The following is a 17,248-nucleotide window of genomic DNA, read 5'->3' on the forward strand; positions in this document are numbered from 1 at the left end:
TAGGTTAGGTAAGGAGCTCATGTATTAGTGTCATTTGATGTCATTAAGGTTATTTGATGGTGTTTATATCTCAATGTTATGTTAAGTAATGATGTTGAATTACCCTAGAGATTGTAATTTAAATATTATGAGTTGATTCCACTTGTGCATTTATGTTCTATGAGATCATGTTTAGTTAATGTATGTGTATACTTGGGAATTAACGTGTTTTATTAGTTTTTTTTTTTTTAAATTCTCTTTATTTTCTATAGACGTCTAAAACTGGTCAACGCTTGTGGAGTCATACTTTAACATTTGTGCATTGCCTTATTTTAGGGTTTTTGCGTCGCATTAACATTTCTTCTATGTCACGCACTTGGTTTTTATCATTTGCAAGCATCGAGTCCTTCTTTTTCATTCTTCATTTGTCTCGCTTTCGAATTAGGTCTTGTCGATAACAATTTTCAGTCATGATTTTGGTTGATGCTTATCAACTTGTCAATCTTGTCATTTTGCGATCGATTTGTCATCGATCGTCGTCCTTCTCAACCATGTCAATTTGGATCAATTTGTCATTGTTCCTCGTCAATTGGCGCATTTATCAATCAAATCATTTATCAATTCAAAATCATGATCGAATCGACATCAAATCAATCTTACATCAAGACCTAATTGTCGTCCTTGCATTTCTAATTTATCTTCTAGGGTTTCATGATTTATTCATTTAACCTTGTTTGTCATTTTCTCTCCATTTTCTCTTTAGGATAAATGATTTATTTATGTATCCTAAGTCTTCTTGTCACAATTAAATGTTTATTTAATTGGCTAATTAATTCCTCTTATTTTTGTAAATTAATTAATGAATGAGAAATTATTAATTAATTTACCTAATTTTCATCAATTTCCTAAATTCCAAGTCATCATTTCTAACCTCATTTTCTAATTGCTTCTAATTTCTATTTCTATTTCAAAATCTTGTCATAAATTCTTGCATAGCAATTTGTCATAAATTGTCATAAATTGTCATAAATCCTTGCATAGCAATTTGTCATACACTTGTCATAATTTTTCTATTCTTGATTTGAATTTCTATTCGAATCACTTTCATGCTAGTCTAATCTTTTCTCCAATTTGTCTATAAATTGGATGAATTTCTTCTATCATATCCCTGATCCCTGATCCCTAGTCAAATCAATCACGCTTCTAGTACCCTTATGCTGTCATCTTGTCTTAACAATCTTGCTTTCACATTATACTTATGCACTTGAAGGTGAGATCCACAAAACAAAAGCAATTTGAAGGAGAAAGAAGGACAATGGAGCCACATGAAGGAGACATCTGCATTTGGTTTGCTTATATTTCATATTGAATCTCTTGTTTTCATGTTTTCATTGAATGTTTTTAGGATTGTTGTCATTGCATTTTAGCTTTTGTGATTGAGCTAGGCTAATTTGCTATTTGCTTTGATGATTTCTAGATTCCTATCTACATTAATTGGTGAACTCGACATGAACTAACCCCCTAACCATTCTTTTGAGTGCTTTTGAGTTGATTTGCAGGTGAAAAACCCAAGAAACAGGGTAATGCAGGACTTTCTGGGCACTTTGCGCCTATGTAAGAGAGTTTTGCGCCTGTGTCAAGCAATCTGCGCCTATGTCAGAGAGTTTTGCGCCTATGTCAAAGGGATCTGCGCCTATGTTATTGCATTCTACGCTTGTGTTACTGAGTTCTGCGCCTGTGTGAGACATTCTGCGCCTGTGTAAGGCCAGAAACAGAGGTAAAAGGCACTGTTTTTACTTGCAAACTGCTTAGTTTTGCATTTTGTTCTTATATTCTGGTTTTCTTTGGTACTAATTCTCTATGCAGCACCTTGGCATTATGTGTGACAAAGACTAAGAATGAAACTACTAACAAATCTTATGCAGGACGCGGTCAAAGACTTCTATTAAAAACATCTTGTATGTGATTTTTAAAGTAGTTGCACATTTATTTTCCTAAAGGTTAATGAACATCATGCATGCTTTGATTGCTTTTAGTTTGATTGCATGTTTTAACCCTTAGAATTGGGCCTACCTCCCGATTTGCCTAGCACTTTGCACAGGCATTGGTGAGAGGGAATGACCCTAAGTGGTGACGGGCTAAAACCAAGCTCTTCTGAACCACTCTAAATAACTGTGGATGCAACGAAAGTTGTAGACAACAGGTGTTGGAATGGTATTGCGACAATTTATTCGCCGGATCAATACCCACCTGAACGGATGCCTTTACTAGAAGCTCTTGTTTAGATGCCAAAAACCTTCTATCTGTTGGCTCAGGCATTGTGATACGTGCATGCCGAAGACACCTCTCATGTACTCCTTAGTTAGAGATAGCAAGTTCTTGGGAAGTGATGCCCCTTGAACTCGAAGCTTGGTATGCCCGAGAAGTGAGTGCACTGTAAGGGGGAGCTAGTGCTACCAAGCATCTAGCTATCCGGCTAAGTGTTGTATTTTATGGTTAGAGGATTCAATATATATTGCCCTTGCCATCCGTAGGATTTGTTGTAAATGTGCTTAATTGTTTTGAGTCAAAGTCAAACAAACATTCTATTTTCCGTGATTGTCAAAGGTTAAATTAAAAACAAGCCTTCAAAAAAGTGTTCATAATCAACTTGGATTTTCAAAATCAACAACATTCAACTCAAAACACAATCCAAACAAAGGTCCAAGTTTTTCTAAGTATTCATCCAACATTTGAACATGGTCGTCAACACATTAAATGTCTTTGTTTCAACATTCATGTCACTTTAGGCTAGGTTTTGCATAGTCCCACTTAGGTCCTAAGGCATATTGTCATCTCCTTTCATTTTAGTCCTTTTCATTGCAAGCGTCCTCATTTTGCACTTAGGTCCAAGATCATTTTTCCCTAAGTTTGCATTTCATTGTCATATCCAAGACAGATTTCCATTTAGGTTGCATAGGTTGCATTTCGCATATTCCAAGTCATTGGTTTTCGTATTTTCTTATCATTGCATTTTCATATCATATCCTTAGATCATTTTCATATCTTATCTTGAGTCATTGTCATAATCATTGCTTTCTTGCACGTAGTCTCAAAAACTAGGTTTTGTCATACTTGAGTAATCCAAATCTTTGATAAACCCTAAGTCATTGTTAAGAAGTCTAGACCTTATCAAACTTTTGTCTTTTGTCACCAATGTCATTTCGTCAAACCTAGCTTAGTATCCAAGCATATAGGGGAGACATTGTCATTTTGTCCTTTTGTCACTTGGTCCTTTTGTCCTTTGAGGTCTAGACATCATTTCAATTGCCTAAGGGTCTCTTTTAGATTTGCATTCCAAAAAGTTTGTCAAAATCTTGAAAAACAAGCAACAAAAAACATAGGTTGCATTCTTTTCATAGATTGCATTTTCATCTATTTAGTTTGCATTTAGTTGCATATCATATATTATCCTTGAAAATTTCCAAAAATATTGCATTTGCATAAGTGACATGCCTGTTGAAACAAGGTCAAAATCTAAGAAGATGGGTAAACCGACGTATCAACCTATTGACAACATATCAAACTCACAGTTTCAAACTAGTCAAACAGTACAAATTGAAGGTTCGTCAAACACGTCATTACCACCATATGGAATGGTTCAACTTGGACCACCTCCATTATATGAGCCAGTGTTTGTACCCATGAAACCAGGATATGGGAGTGTTCCACGAACACCAAGAGGAAATGCACCTTTTGATTGGAATCAACCAAATCTGCAGCATGACATTCAAACTCAAACATTACATGAGGAACAAACTCTTCCACAAGGATTTGGTTCAGATCAAGGCATTCAACAAGAAATAAATCCAAATGTTTTACCAGATTCTTCATCAGATTCTGATGCTTCTGATGATGTTGACATGTTCCTTAAGGATCCAAAGTTGACAAAAAAGATGGATAAATTCTTGAATAAGGTCTTTAAGATGTTCCCACAAAAATATCTTGACATGATGAGTAAAGTGACCTCCTCAAGTAAGCAAATTAATGTGCAAAAACAACAAGGCGGTGAGCTGTTAAGTCTCTCTCCACATCCAAATGAAGAAAATGTGCAACAAAAAACTCAACACACCTTGATGAGTAAACGTGCTTCAAAAATGTTGACAGTGACTATTCCTCAAAAGTCAACATTCGCAACAATAAACAATCCATTGTTTAATGCAACACCTTTAACACCAGATCAAATGGTGGCCACACAAATGTTGATGACAGGTGTCCCTCAACAAGAAGTGATTCCTCGAATACCTAAAAGTGGATCCAAATCTAAGATGCAAGAAAGCTTTACGACTGAAATGTCTGATCTTACAAATGTTCAAATTGCATTTCCTTCATGCCAAAACATTGACTCCTTGTTAGAATCCTCCATGCATATCCAGAGTCTAACCTCATGTCAAGAGGATAATTTAGAGCATGAAGAAATGAGTCCTAAAGAAAATCAAGATCAAGATCCTGAAACCTTATCATCCCATCCAATTGTTGACCAGGACCCCATCTTCCCAGACACTCATGATGATTCCCCTATTATTGTCCATCATATCCAAAGTCCTATTGACACTCCATTCCCTGAGAAAGATCAAGATATCCCAGTCCATCCAATCCCAAATGATCTCCTTCCATTTAATGAAAAAAATGTCCTTTCAAATCCCATTGGCATTCCACTTCCTAAGAAAGATCAAGATATCCCTTCCATCCTTTCTGATGATCCCATTAAAAGTCAAGAGCAAAGCACCTTTAAAGAGGAATCCAATGGTCTCCTTCCTTGTCAAGATCAAATTAGTCTTTCATATTCATGTCTTCCACAAGACCCTATCAGCCCTTCAAATCCTCCACAAGATGCCACCTTTCCTCCATCTCCATGTCCTAATCCTCCGTGTCCACCCCAAGATCCCATTTCTTTTGAGGATCCCATTATTACTCCCACTCCATCTTATGAGGAGATTGTCATTGATCCCTCTAGTGATCTTGATCCTTCTCATGATCCTAACATATTGGTACAAGATGTTCATGAACCCCCTACATGCATAATGGGTTCTTCCACTTTAGTCCATTCTAATTCGCTTCATGATCTCATCGTTTCTATCATATCACCTCCACCTCAAAATGGGCTCGCATCTTCTTTCCAAAGCAAAGAGTATCCTATTAGTCAAAATATTGATAAAGGCAAAGGGCTAGACCTTCACAAGCAAGAACCCCTTCATATCAAAGAATATACTAATGGTCATGGCTACAGAGCTCACACTCAAGGCGTTGGTATCCCTTCAAAGTCAAAATCCAAATGTCCACCTTCCCCATCATCGCTTCCATCCATTCTAGGTCCCTATATCCCTCCATCTCCTATGCAACATCAGCAAAGGCACACATCTTGGATAACCTTCCATCCATCCCACATGCCTCCATATCATTCCCATCCACACCGACATTCATTCCCTCTTCCAAGCAATTTGGATGCCAAGTATAAAAGTCATAAGTCTAGAAATCCACATGTATTCAAGGATCAACATGTCCAATATAATCGACATGTCAAAACAAAGAAAAATTTGATCTATAAAGAAAAAGAAATATCCAAAAGGCCACAAAGGCCCACTGAGAAAAATAAAGCAAAGTCAAAATATATATGGGTTCCTAAATCCCTTGTGCAAGCAATGCACTCCAAGGAACCACAAAAGCATGAAAAATCAAAAACCATGTGGATCCCTAAGCGGCTCCTTGAAGTGCAAAAGCCTAAAGAAACATCCAACTTGGCATCCAAAATTGCTATTCCTCCATCCAAACCTCTCAAATCTATTCCTCCATCACCTTCTTCATCCATTTTGGGCCCTTATGTCCCAAAATCCCAAGCCTTTCCTCCGTCAAAATCTCAATATCCAAAATACATCTTTCCTCCATCAGTCCATCACCTCTCAAGGTGTGTGCCAATGTTGATCTTGCCAACATTTCTATCCACTCAAGCACAGTTCTTCCAATACCCTATCTATTATCCAATGCATATTTTCCATCCTTCGATCCCTTTGATCCCATCCTTTGCATAAATCCTTGCCTTAGTTTCATATTATTTTCCAGGTCCTTATCCTACCAACGTCTTTGAGCATACTTTTAAAGGTCATGGTCCATTTTTTTTTCAAGGCTACTATCCAAACAAAAAGATGTTTGAGTCCTTCTTCCATCCCCTATCATGTGTCCATCTTCTATTGAAAAAGTCAAAATACAAAAAAAAATCAAAAAAAAAAGTGAAAAAAAAAGACAAAAGAAAAAAAAGTAAAGCAAAAATAATTCATCCACTGGTGAAAACCTGGCAAATAGGCACCTTGGGCAAGTACCATGATGAAAACCTGGCAAATAGGTGTCATGCGTAATCTATGAACTTCTTGCATACCATACTTGGGGGCAGGTTTCCTCCTTCATATCCTATTGCCCTTCATTATCCTATCATATCATGTCATACTCCTCCATTATCCTATTGTCCCTCATGTCCATTTCCTCTTTCCACCTTTGATCTTGACAAGGCTGAGGATCATCATGAGCATCATGCATCTTGTTTGTATCTTTTAGTCCATCATAGCTTTTGGTCTTCATCCATTTGCTTATTACAACCTTTCATCCATATTCCCTGTCTTATTGCAACTTTCTGCCACTATCCCTTATCCTACCCCGACCTTCAGTCCATGTCCCTTATCCATTCTTGGTCTTGCTTATCCTATCCATATCTTGTCACTATCCGTACACTCTTTTTCATTCCTTGATCTTGATCTGACATAAGGATGCAAAAATTTAAACATGGTTTCAAAAACCTCTCGACATATCCCTCATGGCATGTCACTGCTTTACATTGCCATATCTAGTCTCTTGTCCCATCACGCAATGGCCCTTGAAAATTGCATCTGTATTGTCTCCATGATAAAATGCCTTTGTCTTCCCTCTATCCACCAACATTTCAGAAAGCCTATTTATTCACCTGTCATATTCCTTGCCTTGCTAGACATTGGGGGCAAAATCAAAAAAATTGAAAAATGTCCTGAAAAAATCAAAAAAAATTGAAAAATGTCCTCAATAAATCCAAAAAAATTGAAAACTGTCCTGAAAAAATCATAAAAAATTGAAAATTGTCCTGAAAAAATCATTAAAAAATCATATAATGTCCTAAAAAAAAAGAAAAAAATCAAAATAATGTCCTGAAAAAATCCCTAAAAAAACCAAATAAAGTCCTGAAAAAAATGAACACAAAAAAAAATTGTAAAAATTCGAAAAGCAAAACAAAAAACAAATATTCCCTTTGTGCATAGACAGATCGTTGAGCATGTATCCAACGACATGCAATCACACATTGTCCTTTAATGGAATCATGCGTTAACGGATGAACTTTTTCAATCAAACCAAACATTCAAACTGATCACAATTGTCATATCAATCGAACATCAGCATCATTATCATTCGTCCTTGGCACATTATCATGGGTCTTATACAGGGTGTGGTATACTCGAAACCAGACTGTGTCCTGTCTTAGATGGGGTACCGCATTCCCTGAAACCAAACAACATGATCGTCCTATCAACATGTTCAACTTTTGACAATGCAGATCAAGATGTTTGTTTGACTTGTTGGAATTAGCGAGTCTTATCATTTATTGATTTATCTTCGATCATGTTCCTATGTTGCTCGATGATGTCACTGAGTGATTTAGAGTGACCGAGATGGTTCATGGTCCCTTTCTTTTTTTGTTGTGATTGTTGTTTGTCTGCGATGTGTCTATCTTTTGCAAAAGGGGTTGCGTTCCAGCTCTGGCCTTCAATGCCATGATGCTCTGCATCCGCTTTGCTACATTAAATAAAGGTTCTCACCTACTTATGTGCATTTGTGAAAGCAAGTTTTCCTTCATCTCTAACCGTCCTTTGTCTCATTTCTTCTTACTAACATTTCTTCCATTAGTTCAGATAGTCAGTTCGGTCTAGTGCTCCGATTTCTCCAAACACATATGCTGCATCCTGCATCCATTTGGTTAGTACATTTGCATCACATCAAGCATCACATCAAGCATTTTTATCCATTTCATATTATAAATGCATCGAAAACACATCAAAATGTATCCATACATGTTCCACAATAAACAGTGCATACGCCATCCATACATGGAAAATAACCATACGTCATAACACATTGCATCCCATCATATCGATGCATATCATATCATATATCCACATAATATCAGAGTACAAAATTGGACTGTCTATCCTAAGCATGGCCCGCAGGTTGACTACATAATGTCAAACTACATCTGTCTCTATCCTAAGGAGTATGTGCCTCTGTCACTGGGTGCTCCCTCTGTCCTCCTCATCCCTGCCATGTCTCAAGGATGATGTCCCTCCTGTCCAAGGTCCTGGCTGTGGTGGTCTCATAGGTCCACTCACCCCCATGCTGCTCACTGACCTCTGAGAGCGTGCCCTGCTCTCTATCCTTGATCGTGCCTGATATGATGATGCTCTCTGCTCTGGTGGAACTGCACTCTCATATAGTGTCCTCCAATGGTGTATCTCCTATCCGGTCTCTACCAACATCTATGCCATCTCACATGCACTGGCATCCCTAATAGACCCAATATACTCAGTGACTCTTTGTTCTTCTCATTGTGCCTGGGCTATTGTTGTATCTCGAGCCGCTGTAAGTCTGGCTATCTCCGCTCTGAACTGATCATGCTCTTTCCTCAAGATGGCATTTTGTCTCTCTAATGTCGCAATGTGATCATGCTGACTCACTATGGTAGCCCTGCACATCTCCATCTCCTCTATCCTAGCTATCTCCGACTCTATGGGTATATCCTGTAATGATTCCTAATCGGCTGAATTTGGCTCATAATCTTCATCCTCATCATCTCCGTCCTTGTCCTCCCCCTCATCCTCTCCGTCCTCATCCTCATCCCTATCCTCATCATCTCCCCCCTCCTCTCCTATGAGTGGGAAGTCCTCCTGTCTCCTCAGTGCCGGAATATCAGGATCTGTCAATGGCACTGGTCGTCGTCGTGCAAACCATCACTCATACTCCTCTGTCATCTCGGCGTCCACCACATCTAATCTCCAATCCCACTATCTCTGTTGTAGCTATGTGAAGTCGGCATATGCTATGTGTGGCTAATTCATTCTTACCTACTGACTCGTCTCTCTGTGAGATCGGGCAAAGTGTGCAGTCCCTCTAGGTACATCCTGCCTCTCTCCAAATTGTCGTCTGACTCTCTCTGGCAGGTACATCTCAATCACTCTCTGGTGATTCACTGGTCGCCCAATCAGGTATCTCTCCTGTCTACAATACAATAGCTCATCACTATCATCTGACCATCCAGGGCAATCAAGATATGGCCTCCATGTGAACTCTCTCAATCTGTCTAGCTCATGTCACCAATACAGTATATATCCGAAAGGACCCTATCTCAGTGCTCCCCCATAGCAGTACACATATGGTTGGTGTGGTACTACCTGTCTCTCTGCAATTGGTTGACATATGGCTATGTGTTCAAATGCCCATACCTGTAACAGTGTGACTCCATAGCTCAAAGTCTGCACTCCCTGATATGCTATCTGATGCAACTAAAAATATAGCATAGCAAGTACACATGGTCCCCATGTGTACATCGTCCCCTCTGTCGCCATCTGTTCTAGCACTCTTCCCCATCCAATAGGGAATCCATGTCCTCGTCTGTCTCCTGCTAGTAGGCATGCTATCACCACTGCTATCACCACATATCATTGATCATACTCTGATGCCATGGTCTCCCAGCCGATCTCCCTCTCTACAATATCCAGATCATCTGCGTCGCACTCAAATAATCTGCACAAAGCATCTCTCCCTATCACTGGGTCATACTCTATCATCTCTCCATGAATCAGAATGTGAAGGATACGCCATGCATCCTCTAGTGTCACAATCGCCTCTCCAGTCGCCAAATGGAAGGAGGAAGTCTCTGAATGCCATCGCTCTGCCAATGTGGTCAGTAGTCCTATGTTTGCCCTAATCTTGGGCATGAATGTGATATAGTATATTCCAAGTCCTGCTAATGTATCTCTATCCGTGCTCCTGAGTCTATGTCATAACATGAAGCAGTTAGGTCGGTTCTCCCGTGTGATCAATGGATACTGTCGACTCTGCATCACAATTGGGGCACATTTTGTCAGTTTTAGGGTTTGCTCCTACAGGCTGTATTTCCTTGTTTCATGTCCAAATCAAGGTGTTTCTAATCTATTTTGACCTATCCTATTCTTATCCCCCTTTTCGGGATCGTTCGCATGTTATTTTTGATCAAATAGGGGATCTCAGTGCACAACTGCGCTTGTGTGATATGTCCTGCACCTGTGTAGCAAAAACTTGTGCCTGTGTACCCTACACAAGCGCAAGATACCGTACACAAGCACAAGATGCGCTCACACAGGCGCAGAAGTCAGTTTCTGCATTCCCTGTGGGCCCCGCAATGTCCCGCAAGCGATCAAAATTCATAAAATTGACAATATGGATTTTTGAGATACATACCGTTGCTCCCGTGTCGTCCAGTCATCTATAGGTGCGTACATGTTCCTCGAGGTGATCTGCCATTGGAATGTTCACCATCTCTCTGCAAGTGTCCTTTTCCAGAGCAACAAATCCTCCTCTTTGGCTAGTGCAAATGAGAAATTTTCACTCTCTTTGTCTCATATATAGATCTTTGTCAGTGCATAGATGGACGTGCACCCTCTCCATCTCATTCTAGTTGTGATCTTTTGTACCTTCAATTGCTTGTCCTTCGTGCATCCGATCTCCGATTGTTAGTCTGTTTTCTCCTATCATGATTATTGATCAATTGGCCTCTTTTCTGGATGTTTCCAACCAATTCCTCGAGGGGGCATGCATATGTCATTGTCATTGTCTGGGGCATTTTCATTATTATTCTTTGAAACAACGCTTAGAATCGCATTGTCTCAAAGAGGGGCAAAATGTAGACGTCTAAAATTGGTCAACGCTTGCGGAGTCATACTTTAACATTTGTGCATTGCCTTATTTTAGGGTTTTTGTGTCGCATTAACATTTCTTCTATGTCACGCACTTGGTTTTTATCATTTGCGAGCATCGAGTCCTTCTTCTGCATTCTTCATTTGTCTCGCTTTCGAATTAGGTCTTGTCGATAACAATTTTCAGTCATGATTTTGGTTGATGCTTATCAACTTGTCAATCTTGTCATTTTGCGATCGATTTGTCATCGATCGTCGTCCTTCTCAACCATGTCAATTTGGATCAATTTGTCATTGTTCCTCGTCAATTGGCGCATTTATCAATCAAATCATTTATCAATTCAAAATCATGATCGAATCGACATCAAATCAATCTTACATCAAGACCTAATTGTCGTCCTTGCATTTCTAATTTATCTTCTAGGGTTTCATGATTTATTCATTTAACCTTGTTTGTCATTTTCTCTCCATTTTCTCTTTAGGATAAATGATTTATTTATGTATCCTAAGTCTTCTTGTCACAATTAAATGTTTATTTAATTGGCTAATTAATTCCTCCTATTTTTGTAAATTAATTAATGAATGAGAAATTATTAATTAATTTACCTAATTTTCATCAATTTCCTAAATTCCAAGTCATCATTTCTAACCTCATTTTCTAATTGCTTCTAATTTCTATTTCTATTTCAAAATCTTGTCATAAATTCTTGCATAGCAATTTGTCATAAATTGTCATAAATTGTCATAAATCCTTGCATAGCAATTTGTCATACACTTGTCAATATTTTTCTATTCTTGATTTGAATTTCTATTTGAATCACTTTCATGCTAATCTGATCTTTTCTCCAATTTGTCTATAAATTGGATGAATTTCTTCTATCATATCCCTGATCCCTGATCCCTGGTCGAATCAATCACGCTTCTAGTACCCTTATGTTGTCATCTTGTCTTAACAATCTTGCTTTCACATTATACTTATGCACTTGAAGGTGAGATCCACAAAACAAAAGCAATTTGAAGGAGAAAGAAGGACAATGGAGCCACATGAAGGAGACATTTGCATTTGGTTTGCTTAGATTTCATATTGAATGTCTTGTTTTCATGTTTTCATTGAATGTTTTTAGGATAGTTGTCATTGCATTTTAGCTTTCGTGATTGAGCTAGGCTAATTTGCTATTTGCTTTGATGATTTCCAGATTCTGAGCTACATTTTCTATTTAGTTTGGCTAGTTTCTCTAGGGTATTCTTGGTGGGCATTACAACACACCTCCAAAATAGCATCACATGCAACTGCATTGACCGAACTCCTTATATTGCCTAAAAATAGAACCTTTTAACTTATGTCAATATACCCAACTCAAACTTTAATTCAAGCCAAAAAGAACAACATGTAGACAACCTCAAATTCAAAATAAAGTACATCAGTAAAACCATAATGACCATTCTCAACATCATCTCATACATTTTTAGCAATGACTGGACCAAAACACTAAGTAGCCAAATTGTTCACTGGCAGCAACATTTCACCCCTTGATCAAGCTAACTAACATCAAAGCTCTGAAAACACAACATATCATCAATATTTGTTATCAAAAACAACCTCAATTAGTTTCCATGTGTCTATACACCATCTCCACACATTGTACTGACATAGAATCACCACAACATTTCACATAACCAAACTATCACTACACAAGCCAATATGTTTTTAATAGAGTAGCACTTGAATATCAAAAAAAAATGAAGATGACAATCATTATAATTCAACCACACAATTATCTACAATATACCTTCCACATTCCAAACCAAGATACCAAATTAAAAAGAGCATATCAGAATACATAGAATATCTACATAGTCCTAAAAAACACCTTACTTATCCATCATAGACATTTACCATCATATTGCATTCAAAAGCATGTCAATCATACACCTTTGCATCATATTTGGATCATCTGTGCTTCGAAACCAATTATCAACACTCCAAAATCCTCATCAAACATTCTATTATATAACCTGGAAAAATGAATCACCAACTGAATGAGATCATACCAACCTGTAGTATTGATGCAGGAGCACTAGTCTAGTTCTTACTGGTTGAGCCGTTTTTAGTGGAATTTCTTGAGATTGTGGCATTTCTTCCTGTTTGCGAGTTTAGCATTGTGGTTTTGGGTTTATTCCCTTGTGTTCATATTCTTGTTTGTGTTAGAGTTACATGGATTTTGGATTTAATCCTAGTGAGTTATCAATTCTGGTATTGGCTTGGTTGATATGTTCTTATCGGTTATTCCAGCAGTGCGTTGAGCGAAGTTGGATCGGGTTGCAGTTGATCTTCGTGACTTGCGGATTGTGGATTTATGTTTCTTGTGTCGTGTCCGATGTTCCCAGAGGACCATGCATTATTTTATGCATTTTGGAAGTTGTTCTTAGTGATTGGAGCCGACATGTTATCGTTGCACGTTTCATGAACCGATTGGTCTTTGAGTCGACTTGATCGAGTTGTAATTATTTGTGGACGGTATAAATGGAGGTTTGTGAATCATTTGAGAGGACACAAGTGAGAAGATCAAAAACAAAGCTTAGATATTGAGCGAAGATGTAGATCTAGCGAGATTCTGATTCGGTGGACTGAGGCCGGAAGGGTGAGGTCCGAATTAGGGTAGAACCGACAGACTGTTTCTGGAGGCCGATCTGATATGTGGATGATCTGCAGATCTTGTAATTGTTTTGTAAGCATTATTTGTATCCTAGACTGTGATCCAGTATGTGGCATGTGTAATTATTCAGACTATAATAAGCATTGTTCATATTTTTTACCTGTTATGTGTTTTGTTATGCTACTGGTTGTTCTTTCTGTTGTTTATGGCATCTTGTTACCGGTTACCAGTATATTTTGTATGGTTTATGTGTTAGGCTGCAAGGTTGGGCTATCCTTCATTGGATCTCCCTACCTTGACTACACCAAGTGGTATCAGAGTTGGTTTGTGAACCTGTTGTTGGACAGAGTGTTGATTGTGCACTAGTTGGTTGGAGAGAAAGTTGAGGCAACTTGTAAACTTGTTCAGATTGCCAAACGTGAGGTAGAGCAAGGTTTGCAGGTAGATCGCCGATTGAGGGAGGCTGTAGTTTGGATTGGTAGATCATCGTGGAGAGGTAACTGGAAGCTGTAGGAAGATCATCGAACCCCTTGAAGTAGTTGCAAGTACCTTCTGATAGATCATTGAACCAGATCAAGTGATGGGACTCACTTTTCAATTAACCCCAAGAGTCTGATGCAGGAGCACCAGTCTAGTTCTTACCGGTTGAGTAGTTTTTAGTGGAATTGCTTGAGATCGTGGCATTTCTTCTTGTTTGCGAGTTTAGTGTTGTGGTTTTGGGTTTATTCCTTTGTGTTTGTAGTCTTGTTCATGTTTGAGTTTCATGGATTTTGAATTTAATCCCGATGAGTTATCAATTTTGGTATTGGCCCAGTTGATATGTTCTTGCCGGTTATTCTGGCAGTGTGTTGAGCGAAGTTGGATCGGCTTGTAGTTGATCTCCATGACTTGCGGATCATGGATTTATGTTTCTTGTATCATGTCCGATGTTCCCAGAGGACCATGCATTATTTTATGCATTTTGGAAGTTGTTCTAGTGATTGGAGCCAACATGTTACTGTTGCACATTTCATGAACCAGTTGGTCTTTAGGCCAACTTGATCGAGTTGTAATTATTTGCAGATGGTATAAATGGAGGTTTGTGAATCATTTGAGAGGACAGAAGTTAGAAGATTAGAGACAAAGCTTAGAGATCGAGCGAAGATGTAGATTCGGCGAGATTCTGATCCAGTGGACTGAGGTTGGAAGGTTGAGGTCTGGATTAGGGTAGAACCGACAATACTGTTTCTGAAGGCCGATCTGATATGTGGATGATCTGTGGATCTTGTAATTGTGTTGTAAGCATTATTTCTATCCTGGACTGCAATCCATCATGTGGCATGTGTAATTATTCAGACTGTAATAAGCATTGTTCATATTGTTTACCAGTTATGTGTTTTGTTATGTTACCAGTTGTTCTTTCTGTTGTTTTTGGCATCTTGTTACCGATTACCGATGTATTTCGCATGGTTTATGTGTTAGGCTGCAAGGTTGGGCTATCCTTCATTGGATCTCCCTACCTTGAGTGCACCAAGTATAGTAATGAACTTAAACCCTTTATCAAACCTTAATCCTCAACCTATCCATCCAAACTATATTAGACTTAGCATTGCACTAGATCATATCTAGACCAACTAGATCATATTCAGACCAACAAGTTTGGCATCAATGAAAACATACTCATATGTGCAATAGTAATGAATTATTTATCAATCCATTTCAATGTAACAAATCTAAGATTTTACAATAAAGATTGTGCTAGTGTTTTTGGGTTAATTTGTGCAAAATCGGGTGATGACTAGCTAATATCTTTGGAGTATATTTTGTATAGTTTGGTGAGATTGTGTCATTTGAGGTGACCCTTATTAATCCATCATCAACTCATGCCTATTATTGCATACTTATATCATTATACCATATGATCTCTTTGATATTTGTATTGTATTCTTACACATTTGAGTACCTGATTATGCATTTATTTTATACATCTTATTAAAAAATTTAACGTTTTTTGTAGGGCCATCTTCATCTTATTATCTTTTTTACAATATGGGAAATCATTTGACATATACTTTCATTTGTATATCATATTGATGTGTGCCTACATGATTATCTTTTTCCTTTTTTACATATTTGATATAATTTCATGATATCTTTATAGCCTTTAGAGCCATATTTATCTTAATGATTTGTCTATATTAGATCCAACCCTTTTCCTTCATACTTGCCTCCAACTTATGATTTTAATTGTTTCCTTTATGATCACACACACACACATTCTTATATGCTTACATCTTATGAACATTACTTTATACTCTTTATCATTACCACTACCACATGGTGTTTATCCCTCTCTGTCAATTCATTGTGCACTTTGTATGCAAACCAATTGAAGAAGGCATAAAGTATCAATAACACTATATCAAAATTTCAAATAATTTCTTATATCCAAATAAAGTTTGATCATGTTACATACCCACATCATGCAGCAATCTCACATTATGAAATAATTTGGAGTTGTATCACATCACACACCACATTATGTAGAGCCTCATCACATGGTCATATTGCATGTTCCCTACAAGAAAAATTCTCTAACCCTTAGCCTTCCTCTCTTCTTTTTTATTTTCATAGACAATTTTAAAGTAATTAGTTAATTTTTCATGGTTAGTTGTGTGATAGAGACTACTCATTTCATATTCCTTTTTTTTAACAGATCTCTTTATGGACCATTCATAATAAGGATCATAGTAGAAGAATCCAAGAATTATCTAATACTATATATGGATCCTATATCCTTTTGTGAATATTTGCTTTATTTTCTATGTTGATTGGGATTGTCCATATACTTTAAAATTCATGTTCATGAATAGATCTGCACACATCAAAGTGGGAAAAAAATTATGGTAAAATTCACATACCTATGCTATTCCCATATACTTTGGTGTTCACTTTGGTGGAATTCCTAAAATAAAAATTAACTATTAACAAATGGCAAACTCTTCTGCTAAGTTAGGTTCATACTTTTATCCCCATCCATCCCCATTTACTTCCACTTATATTTATTTCCACACATTTATTATTATTTTTATTAAAAACCAACGTTCACTAGGGCGGTGACCCTTTAACATAGTCATTGAGTATCCACAACACTTCAACAGAAAAAAAACCAAATGAAAGTTTAGTAGAAAATAACCAGATAAGAGTTTAAGTAGTAAATAAACAGCAGGGGCATACCTAATCAAAAAACTAGTAAAGAGAATCCTAAAAACTAAGGGGCCGATTTATGCACCCCTATCATGTCTAAAACTTTCTCCCAGTCATCAGAAAGGAACTTATAAAGTTCCTTGGTAGTTTTTTGTCATTTTCTTCTTCAGGAGTTTGTTCGTAGAGGAGGGAAATAGTCAACGTTGAACTATGCATAACCTAGATGCAGAACTTATTAATACTCACTTGTTACTTATCTCCATCATCCAGCATGTTGTTAATCACCCTGATTTCCTCTTTCAATTTTTAAATTTCCTCATCCGTCCTAGAGCTATGAATGCAGGGGTTTTGTATCTCACCCACATTAGGTTCCATGGGTTCAATTTTCTCATCTTCCTTGGGGTCCCTGTCCTTGTCCTTTTC

The sequence above is a fragment of the Cryptomeria japonica genome, chromosome 7 (assembly GCF_030272615.1).
Source record: "Cryptomeria japonica chromosome 7, Sugi_1.0, whole genome shotgun sequence".
NCBI classification, from domain to species: Eukaryota; Viridiplantae; Streptophyta; class Pinopsida; order Cupressales; family Cupressaceae; genus Cryptomeria; species Cryptomeria japonica.